At 47.3% G+C, this 12,062-nt stretch overlaps 1 long non-coding RNA gene across 1 annotated transcript in view; it reads right to left on the bottom strand.

Moving 5' to 3' along the window:
- LOC309569949 overlaps nt 1-12,062 on the bottom strand; it is a 75,827-nt gene that overhangs the window by 734 nt on the left and 63,031 nt on the right. The gene's annotated exons all lie outside the window — the stretch shown is intronic.

The raw sequence follows: 12,062 nt of genomic DNA, 5'->3' as shown, positions 1-12,062 counted from the left end.
CAGCAGCACGCAGCAGAGGAGCCAGACACAGCCAGCACACAAGGAGCAGGCCTGGGGACATCGATTTTAGAAGTGGCAGGTAAGGTAAGTGGAGCAGTTCAGCTGTAAAATTCTGTCAGCATGTCAGCCACACTGTCATTTTCAGGGGTGTGTGAGTCACACACCCCTGAAAATGACAATGTGGCTGACATGCTGACAGAATTTTACAGTGTGAGGGACAAAATGAGAGGCAAATGTGCAGTGAGTGGACTGTGGAGACTCACTGCTCCAGTGACTCACCTCCCCGGCAGGCTGTCACAGTGCCACTGCTAAAACCGGCCTGCTCCTCTGACTGCTGGAGTTTTCTTCTTCTGGATGCTGTGGATATGCTGCTGCTCTCTGTCTCTGCTGCCGGCTGCCTTCTTCACCTTGCCTCATCGCCTCACTCACCGCCTCACCAAGCGATCATCGATTCAATGCAGAAGGCACTCCAGTCAGGCCACGCCCACGCCTGTCCATTCCGCGCGCGCTCTAGGCCTGGGCTGGGCCTGTGACTGGCTGGTGGTTCTTGCTGGGCAGCTCACTCTCCTGCTCGTGACGTCATCCGCTGTGCGCTTCCCCCTCCGCCGGCCTGTTTGCAGAGAGAGGCGCGACAAGACGCTGCGGCTGCCTGCACTGCACTGCAAGCTCTGGCTGCCCTGGTCCTGCAGGAGGTTGGAGGAGCAATGGGAACGGCGTTCCCGCTGTGCAAATAGTGCGGGGGACGCCATTCCCATGCGTTCCTGCAGGACTCGACCCCTGTGCCTGAGGTATATTACATGCCAGCCTGAGGTATATTACATATCTGCCTGAGGTATATTACATGTCTGCCTGAGGTACATTACATGTCTGCCTGAGGTACATTACATGTCTGCCTGAGGTATATTACATGTCTGCCTGAGGTATATTACATGTCTGCCTGAGGTACATTACATGTCTGACTGAGGTACATTACATGTCTGCCTGAGGTACATTACATGTCTGACTGAGGTACATTACATGTCTGCCTGAGGTACATTACATGTCTGCCTGAGGTACATTACATGTCTGACTGAGGTACATTACATGTCTGCCTGAGGTACATTACATGTCTGCCTGAGGTACATTACATGTCTGCCTGAGGCACATTACATGTCTGCCTGAGGTATATTACATGTCTGCCTGAGGTACATTACATGTCTGACTGAGGTACATTACATGTCTGCCTGAGGTACATTACATGTCTGCCTGAGGCAGACTAGAGCAACTAGATGCAACTAGAGCATTAACCACTTTACCACCGGAGGATTTTCCTGCTTAAAGACCAGGGGTTATTTTGCGATTTTTTACTGCGTGACTTTAACGGACAATCGCGCGGTCGTGCGACGCTGTACCTAAACGAATTTCACGTCCTTTTTTTCCCACAAACAGAGCTTTCTTTTGGTGGTATTTGATCACCTGTGCGATTTTTTGATCACGCGCTATAAACAAAAAAAGAGCGTAATTTTTGCAAAAACAACAATATTTTTCACTTTTTTTTATATGAAATTCCCCCCAAAAAAAATGTAAAAATCAAAATTTTTTAAAATTTTCGGCCAATTTGTTTTACGCTACCTATGTTTGGTAAAAAAAATCGCAAAAAGCGTATTTTGATTGGTTTGCGCAAAAGTTATCGCGTTTACTAACAAAGGGAAAGATTTTTGTCATTTTTGGTGTTTTTTTTTTTAACGAGTAATGGCGGCGATCTGCGATTTTTTTTGCGGTACTGCGACATTGCGGCGGACAGATCGGACCCTTGACTGACATTTTTGACACTTTTGGGGGTACCAGTGACATTACTGCAGTAATCAGTGCTATATATATGCACTGTTACTGCAAAAATGACACTGGCAGGGAAGGGGTTAACAGTATTGGACAGGGAGGGGTTAAGTGTGTCCTAGGGGCGTGATTCTAACTGTGTAGGGACAGGTCTACTAGTGTAAAAACGAAGATCAACAGTTCTACATAGTAGAACTGTTTGATCTTCACTTTTACACAGGGAGAACTGACAGGTGGCTTGTTTACACAAGCCGCTCTGTCTTTCTCCCGCTGTAGCGGCGATCGTAGTGTGACCGGCGGACATCGGGTCCGCCAGTCACACTCCCGCACTCCTCCGTGAACGAGCCGAGGCGGGCGCGCCCGCTATTGGCTCTGGAAGGAGTGACAGGCGAGCGACGTAGACCTACGTCACTCTGCCTGGCCGGGGCCGACTGCCGCAGTAAATATACTGTGCGCAGTCGGCAAGCGGTTAAAAAGTAACTCCACTTTTGTGGTGAAAACAAATAGCAAATAAAGAAAAAACTATTTAGCGTATACAATTGCGACGCAAATCATATTGCAATTGAATGTTATAAAAAAAATTACCTTTCCTTTTCAATCTGCAGCTGTTGTAATTTTCTGAAAATGCAATGCAATATGGCAATATGGCCGCCTGGAGGTGTTCTCTACACAGCTGACCACACCCCCAGAAACATCATTTCCTGCTTGTGTGATTGGCTCACCAATTTTCCCAGGATACAAGTCATATATCTGGCATCCCCTGCAACAGGGGTGTCAAACTCCATTTCATCGCGGGCCGCATCACCATTATGGTCACCCTCAGAGAGGGCCGGTTCTATCTGTAGCCCACCACTCAGAAGACAAGAGCCCCCACCCTCCCTTACATCACAGTGATCCCCCTTTTTCCATGTGCTGCTGCTGGGAAGAAGCTGGAGGCGGAGCTGTGAAGCAGGGTCTGGAGGAGGGCTGAAGTCAGCTTCCAGAGTCTGCTGAATGCTGACACCAGTGGAGGCAGAGAGGAGGCTGCACAGAGAGGTGCAGGATCTGTAGGAGGAGTTTTGGCATCCTCTCTGCTGCCAACTGAGGGGGGGGGGGGGTTGGTCCTCTCTGCAGCTTCAGGGGGAAGTACAGGATCTGGCAGAGGAGTTCTGTCCTCCCTTCTGCTGTCTGCTGGGGCAGAGATGAGAGAGATGCAGCAGGAGAGGTGCAAGGGCCACATAAAAAAATGGCCTGGAGGGCCTGATTCGGCCCGCAGGCCTTGTGTTTGACACCTGTGCCCTACAACAAAAATATCATTTTTGGTGAGATACTCCCAATAGGAACACATCTAAAGGGATGCAGGCCCAGCAGCTTTCCTCGTTAGACCCCTGCAGCTGCCAGGGACTATTTTGCGATTCGGCACTGCGTGACTTAAACGGACAATTGCGCGGTTGTGCGACGCTGTACCTAAACAAATTTGACATCCTTTTTTTCCCACAAACAGAGGTTTCTTTTGGTGGTATTTGATCACCTGTGCGATTTTTACTTTTTGCGCTATAAACAAAAAAACAGCGTCAATTTTGCAAAAAATAACAATATTTTTCAAATTTTTTTATATGAAATTCCCCCCCAAAAAAAAGTAAAAATCAAAATTTTTTAACATTTTGGGCCAATTTTTTTTTTTTACCATATGTTTGGTAAAAAAAAAAAAAAATTGCAAAAAGCGTATTTTGATTGGTTTGTGCAAAAGTTATTGCGTTTACTAACAAAGGGAAAGATTTTTGTCATTTTTGTTGTTTTTTTTTTAACGCGTAATGGCGGCGATCTACGATTTTTTTTGCGGGACTGCGACATTGCGGCGGACAGATCGGACCCTTGACTGACATTTTTGAAACTTTTGGGGTTACCAGTGACATTTCTACAGTAATCAGTGCTATACATATGCACTGTTACTGTAAAAATTACACTGGCAGTGAAGGGGTTAACTTTTTTTGAGAGGGAGGGGCTGTGTGTGTCACTAGGGGCGTGATTCTAACTGTGATTGGCTGTGGCTTGAGGTGTACGAACAGTGATCAACGGTCCTACATAGTAGAACCGTGTGATCTCCATTCCTACACAGGGGAGAATGACAGGTGGCTTGTTTACATCAGCCGCCTGCCTTTCTCCCTCTCCACCGACGATCGCGAGTGACCGGCGGACGATTGGGTCTGCCGGTCACACGCCCGGGGGGGTCCGTGACCATGCGGGAGCAGGAGCACACCTCCGGCGGCGCGCGCTCGCTCCCTAGACCCTCACAGGCTAGCGACGTAGCCCTACGTCGCTCTGCCTGTGAAGGGCTGACCGCCGACGTAAATAGTCGTGCAAGTGGTTAAATATATACTGATAACTTTAATACCCTAGCATGATCCCACATACTAAAATACAGATATATATCTTTACTTGGTGGAATAAACTGCTCCTAGTGTATAAGATGGCGGCACTTCCAGCCTTAAAAATATGACTTTATTGGAAATCCATTAAAATCGAGGACACGATATGCACACACATCTCATATAGACTTTAGCAAACGCGTTTCACACACCTGTGCTTTGTCATTGCTGATTAGATCAGGGTTCTGCACTGGCTTATGGATCCTTTCACACGGAATGGAGTCCGTTATGCTCATCCGCTGAGCAGACGGTGTCAGATCACTGGGTGGAGGCCGAAGTGCTGAGAGGGCTTCCCATGCAGCTCGGTGCGAGTCACCCCTGGAAGTGAGACAGGTGGGGACGCGACCCAAGTAGCACTGGATGCTTGTAGTGGTGCAGGTGGATGGCTGAGAGGGATATCCGGGTCCCTTCTGAGAAGCTCCAGTGAAAGCAAGCAGTGCCGTGGTAAATGCCAGGCCGGGGGTTATACACGTGTGGTCAGTCCAAGTAACAGAAAGCCGGGTCAGTACACAGGTTATCAGGCAGAGACAAGTCCGTGGAGCAAGCCGGGGTCGGTACACAAGTTATCAGGCAGAGACAAGTCCGAGGAGCAAACCGGGTCGGTACACAAGTTATCAGGCAGAGACAAGTCCGAGGAGAAAACCGGGGTCGGTACACAAGTTATCAGGCAGAGACAAGTCCGAGGAGAAAACTGGGGTCGGTACACAAGTTATCAGGCAGAGACAAGTCCGAGGAGCAAACTGGGGTCGGCACACAAGTTATCAGGCAGAGACAAGTCCGAGGAGCAAATTGGGGTCGGTACACAAGTTATCAGGCAGAGACAAGTCCGAGGAGCAAACCGGGTCAGTACACAAGTTATCAGGCAGAGACAAGTCCGAGGAGAAAACCGGGATCGGTGCACAAGTTATCAGGCAGAGACAAGTCCGAGGAGAAAACCGGGGTCGGTACACAAGTTATCAGGCAGAGACAAGTCCGTGGAGCAAGCCGGGGTTGGTACACAAGTTATCAGGCAGAGACAAGTCTGAGGAGCAAACAGGGGTCGGTACACAAGTTATCAGGCAGAGACAAGTCCGAGGAGCAAGCCGGGGTCGGTACACAAGTTATCAGGCAGAGACAAGTCCGAGGAGCAAACCGGGGTCGGTACACAAGTTATCAGGCAGAGACAAGTCCGAGGAGCAAGCCGGGGTCGGTACACAAGTTATCAGGCAGAGACAAGTCCGAGGAGCAAACCGGGGTCGGTACACAAGTTATCAGGCAGAGACAAGTCCGAGGAGCAAACCGGGGTCGGTACACAAGTTATCAGGCAGAGACAAGTCCGTGGAGCAAGCCGGGGTCGGTACACAAGTTATCAGGCAAAGACAAGTCCGAGGAGCAAACTGGGGTCAGTACACAAGTTATCAGGCAAAGACAAGTCCGAGGAGCAAACCGGGTCGGTACACAAGTTATCAGGCAGAGACAAGTCCGAGGAGAAAACCGGGGTCGGTACACAAGTTATCAGGCAGAGACAAGTCCGAGGAGAAAACCGGGGTCGGTACACAAGTTATCAGGCAGAGACAAGTCCGTGGAGCAAGCCGGGGTCGGTACACAAGTTATCAGGCAGAGACAAGTCTGAGGAGCAAACAGGGATCGGTACACAAGTTATCAGGCAGAGACAAGTCAGAGGAGCAAGCCGGGGTCGGTACACAAGTTATCAGGCAGAGACAAGTCCGTGGAGCAAGCCGGGGTCAGTACACAAGTTATCAGGCAGAGACAAGTCCGTGGATCAAGCCGGGGTCGGTACACAAGTTATCAGGCAAAGACAAGTCCGAGGAGCAAACCGGGGTCGGTACACAAGTTATCAGGCAGAGACAAGTCCGAGGAGCAAACCGGGGTCGGTACACAAGTTATCAGGCAGAGACAAGTCCGTGGAGCAAGCCGGGGTCGGTACACAAGTTATCAGGCAAAGACAAGTCCGAGGAGCAAACCGGGGTCAGTACACAAGTTATCAGGCAAAGACAAGTCCGAGGAGCAAACCGGGTCGGTACACAAGTTATCAGGCAGAGACAAGTCCGAGGAGAAAACCGGGGTCGGTACACAAGTTATCAGGCAGAGACAAGTCCGAGGAGAAAACCGGGGTCGGTACACAAGTTATCAGGCAGAGACAAGTCCGTGGAGCAAGCCGGGGTCGGTACACAAGTTATCAGGCAGAGACAAGTCTGAGGAGCAAACAGGGATCGGTACACAAGTTATCAGGCAGAGACAAGTCAGAGGAGCAAGCCGGGGTCGGTACACAAGTTATCAGGCAGAGACAAGTCCGTGGAGCAAGCCGGGGTCGGTACACAAGTTATCAGGCAGAGACAAGTCTGAGGAGCAAACCGGGGTCAGTACAAAAGTTATCAGGCAGAGATAAGTCCGTGGAGCAAGCCGGGGTCACAACAGGAACAGAACACAGGTCAAAGGTACAGGAAGCTGACGATAATCCAGCGCTGGATGAGAGGGTGAGCGATCCTTAAGAGGAGGCTGGGTTGGTACAATGTGCGTCATGACGCACGCGCGCTGCACCGGCACGTCTGCGTGCACGCGCACCCACGCTCCCGCGCATGCGCACTCGCCTAGATGGATCGTTGGCTGCACAGCGGCGTCTGAGTCCCTGACAGACGGATGACAGCTCCATCTCCGCTCTGTGTGCAGAGACAGAGCTGTCAGGTCCCCGCTGTACTCTATGGGTAGATCAGATGAGAACGGACCGCCTGTCCGTTCTCATCCGATCGCATCCGATCTGATCCACCATACGGATGGAAAATAGGGTTTAAATCCGTCCAGATTTCACGGACAGGATCGGAATCGGATAGCAGCGGGTGTCAGCAGAGATGTCTCCGCTGACATCCCCTGCCCCATAGGGATGCATGGAGGATCCGATCTGGATTGGATCGCCCGTGTGAAAGGGGCCTTTATCTGCAATGCTGCAGGTGAGGCACATCTATCATGATGATCCTCACCCTCGGCTCAGCAAATGCATACACAAGTAACATGCAATTGTGAAATAGTAACAACTAAAAGAAAAATCAGGTAAACTAAAAAAAAAAAAAAAACTAAAAAAAAAAAAAAAAATATAAAACATGTTATTACATGATCCTGTGAAAAAAGAAAGAGCAAAAAACACAATCCCTCATACAAGCATACATAAACAGAAAAGAAAATGAATGTAAATACCCTTGCATCCATAAATAGATTGTGGAAACATTCCCCTTGGGTGGGAATCTAAAGGCACTCAATACTATAAAACTTAGTTTTGAGTAAAAAGCATTTTTATTACTATTGACATAAAAAAAAACCCTAACTAAATATGCATGATAGTACATGCAATGCATAGACATAATACACCAATGTTGATACAATGAAAGGATAGACGTCCTCCATCCGACGTGTTTCGGGGCTTTCACAGCTCCTTCTTCGGGGAGTATATTATTTGGCACTAACCTAATAGATTCTATGGATGTATATAGCATTTCCATATCAAAATTTAAAAACACGATCTCAGGAGAGCTACCACTTCACTTAAGGCTACAATTAGCATATACAGTGCATTGCGAAAGTATTCGGCCCCCTTGAACTTTTTGCCACATTTCAGGCTTCAAACATAAAGATATAAAACTGTATTTTCTTTTTTTTTGAAGAATCAACAACAAGTGGGATACAATCATGAAGTGTAACAAAATTTATTGGATATTGCAAACTTTAACAAAAAAATGAAAAATTGGGCGTGCAAAATTATTCAGCCCCCTTAAGTTAATACTTTGTAGCGCCACCTTTTGCTGTGATTACAGCTGTAAGTCGCTTGGGGTATGTCTCTATCAGTTTTGCACATCGAGAGACTGAAATTTTTGCCCATTCCTCCTTGCAAAACAGCTCGAGCTCAGTGAGGTTGGATGGAGAGCGTTTGTGAACAGCAGTTTTCAGTTCTTTCCACAGATTCTCGATTGGATTCAGGTCTGTACTTTGACTTCGCCATTCTAACACCTGGATATGTTTATTTGTGAACTATTCCATTGTAGATTTTGCTTTATGTTTTGGATCATTGTCTTGTTGGAAGACAAATCTCCGTCCCAGTTTCAGGTCTTTTGCAGACTCCATCAGGTTTTCTTCCAGAATGGTCCTGTATTTGGCTCCATCTATCTTCCCATCAATTTTAACCATCTTCCCTGTCCCTGCTGAAGAAAAGCAGGCCCAAACCATGATGCTGCCACCACCATGTTTGACAGTGGGGATGGTGTGTTCAGGGTGATGAGCTGTGTTGCTTTTACGCCAAACATAAAATTTTGCATTGTTGCCAAAAAGTTTGATTTTGGTTTCATCTGACCAGAGCATCTTCTTCCACATGTTTGGTGTCTCCCAGGTGGCTTGTGGCAAACTTTAAACGACACTTTTTATGGATATCTTTAAGAAATGGCTTTCTTCTTGCCACTCTTCCATAAAGGCCAGATTTGTGCAGTATATGACTGATTGTTGTCCTATGGACAGAGTCTCCCACCTCAGCTGTAGATCTCTGCAGTTCATCCAGAGTGATCATGGGCCTCTTGGCTGCATCTCTGATCAGTCTTCTCCTTGTATGAGCTGAAAGTTTAGAGGGACGGCCAGGTCTTCGTAGATTTGCAGTGGTCTGATACTCCTTCCATTTCAATATTATCGCTTGCACAGTGCTCCTTGGGATGTTTAAAGCTTGGAAAATATTTTTGTATCCAAATCCGGCTTTAAACTTCTCCACAACAGTATCTCGGACCTGCCTGGTGTGTTCCTTGTTCTTCGTGATGCTCTCTGCGCTTTAAACGGACCTCTGAGACTATCACAGTGCAGGTGGATTTATACGGAGACTTGATTACACACAGGTGGATTCTATTTATCATCATTAGTCATTTAGGTCAACATTGGATCATTCAGAGATCCTCACTGAACTTCTGGAGAGAGTTTGCTGCACTGAAAGTAAAGGGGCTGAATGTCACGTACCTGGTCCTGAAGCCGAAATGCTGAGAGGGCTCTCCTTGCGGCTGAGTGCTCGGTGTCCCTGAAGGTGGTAACAGGAAGCACGAAGCCCGAAGTAGCAGGGATTGCCAGCTGTGCCCCAGATGAGGGTTGGTGGTAGGAATATCTTTCTGCAGGTGAACACCAGAGGAGGTGAGCACTGGGACCCAGGAGTGCTGTGGAAGTTGCAGACAGCACACGGCTGAAAGTAGTTTGTAATGGAGAGTGCAGCTGGCAGGATCAACAGGTAAGTACTGGAAGCAGGTTCTGCAGGCTGGGTACAGCAGGTGGGCACCAAGGCAGATCACAGCAGACAAGGCACAGCTGAAGGCGTAGTCGGGGACAGAAGCAGAGGTCAGTAAGCCAGTGGTCAGCAGATCAGATAGCAGAGTTGTGGTTAGGCAAGCCGGGGTCATACACAGGGCAGATGACAAGAGAACAATCCGAGGTCAGAGCTGGGAGCGAGACAAGAGGAATCCAAGAACAAGCCGGGTTGACAACAGGTGATCAGAAGCAGCAGCAAACACAGGAAGCAGGAAACAGGAAACAGGAAGCTGAAGACCAGTCAGCAATGTTCATGTGCCACAGATGTCCTTTTAAAGGCCAGAGGGTGCTGTGATTGGACGTCCACTTTGTGGGCCAGCACGCACACGTCTTCGCCCTATCGGACGTGCATTTGCAATACGTGTGTGCGTATTCATGCGGGCGCGGCCATGTTGAGAACTGGCTAATGTGCCAGGTCTGAGTGATTATTCTCTGGCTAGTTCCCTGACACTGAATAGTTTTGCACGCCCAATTTTTCAGTTTTTGTTAACAAAGTTTGAAATATTCAATAAATTTCCTTCCACTTCATGATTGTGTCCCACTTGTTGATTCTTCACAAAATATTACAGTTTTACATCTTTATGTTTGAAGCCTGAAATGTGGCAAAAGGTGGCAAAGTTCAAGGGGGCCGAATACTTTCGCAAGGCACTGTACCATAAAGAGGGCTCTGAGGTAGGTAATGATGGTAATGAATACTTAGCCCGACCAGAGTAATTCTTGGCTACTGAGGCCTGACAGACAGGTTCCAATGTCAATGAGCGTAAGCTGTGATCTATCTTTCCTGAGGTTAGAAAATGATTTTACACTGGTTGGACTAAGTATTCATTACCAACAATACCTACCTTAGAGCTCTCTTTATGGTTTATGCTAATTGTAGCCTTAGGCAAAGTGGCAGCTTGTTTTTAAATTTTGATATGGAAATTCTTTATACATCAATGGAATCTATTAGCTTGACGCCAAATACACCCCTGAAGAAGGAGCTGTGAAAGCCCCGAAACGCTTCGGGTGAAGAACGTCTACTTATCATTGTATCAACATTGGTGTATTATGTTTATGCATTCCATGTACTATCATGCATATTTAGTTAGGGTTTCTTATGTCAATAGTAATAAAAATGCTTTTATTACTATGTTTTATAGTATTGAGTGCCTTTAACCACTTGCCGACCGCTTAACGTAAATTTACTGCAGCACTCAGCCGCTTACAGGCAAAGCAACGTAGCCCTACATCGCTCGCCCACGAGCCTGTAGGGGGCGAGCACGCGCCGAGCGCCCCCTCGTTCCCCGGGGAGCCAGTGCGTGTGACCAGCAATCTCCCGCAGGAGAGGGAGAAAGACAGACGGCTGATGTAAACACAGCAGTCTGTCATTCTCCCTGAAGTAAGCACAGAGGCTATGCGATCCTGCTATATAGGATCGCATGTCTCTGTGGTTACTTCACTAGCCACACCCCTTGACAGTTAGAATCACGCCCCTAGGGACGCACTTAACCCCTTGATCACCAATAAAGTTAACCCCTTCCCTGCCAGTGTCATTTTTACAGTAACAGTGCATATTTATAGCACTGATTACTGTAGTAATGTCACTGGTACCCCCAAAAGTGTCAAAAATGTCAGCCAGGGGTCCGATCTGTCTGCCGCAATGTCGCAGTCCAGCAAAAAAAAAAAATTGCAGATCGCCGCCATTACTAGTAAAAAAAAAAAAACAATAAAAATTACATAAATCTTTCCCTTAGTTAGTAAACGCAATAACTTTTGCGCAAACCAATCAAAATACGCTTATTGTGATTTTTTTTTTTACCAAAAATATGTAGCAGAAAACAAATTGGCCTAAAATATTAAAAAAATTTAGATTTGTACTTTTTTGTTTTGAGAATTTCATTAAAAAAATGTGAAAAATAGTTATTTTTTCAAAATTGTCGCTCTTTTTTTGTTTATAGTGCAAAAAATAAAAAACACACAGGTGATCAAATACCACCAAAAGAAAGCTCTGTTTGTGGGAAAAAAAGGACGTCAATTTCATCAGGGTACAGCGTCGCACGACCGCACGATTGTCCATTAAAATCACACAGTGCCGAATCGCAAAATAGGCGAATCTTCCGGGGCTAAAGTGGTTAAAGTCCCACCCAAGAGGAACCTTTCTACAATCTATTTAATAGGGATGTGGCACATTTAGAGCCGGTTCACACTGGGGCGGCACGACTCCTTACTACTTCGGGGGTGACTTGTGCATTCCCATGCACCACGACTTCGGAGCGACTTGCATGGACTTCACATAATGGAAGTCTATGCAAGTCGCTCCGAGGTTGCCCCGAAGTAGTACAGGACCCTTTTTGACTTGTGTCACTCCTATTAGAACGGGTCCTGTAGCAGTCAATGGTCTGCGAGGGAGCGTGAATTGTCAGGCTGACAAGTCGCCTGACAAGTCGCGGTAGTGTGGACCGTGGCTTAGGGAGATTTTTCACTGATTTTTACAAATTATTGCATACAAACAAATCATTGATACAAATGAATGAAACT

Source organism: Pelophylax lessonae (genome assembly GCF_965119305.1).
Source record: "Pelophylax lessonae genome assembly, chromosome: 13".
Classification (NCBI taxonomy): domain Eukaryota; kingdom Metazoa; phylum Chordata; class Amphibia; order Anura; family Ranidae; genus Pelophylax; species Pelophylax lessonae.
Note: the sequence above shows the minus strand (reverse complement) of the source record. Positions and strands in the feature narration are given on the sequence as shown.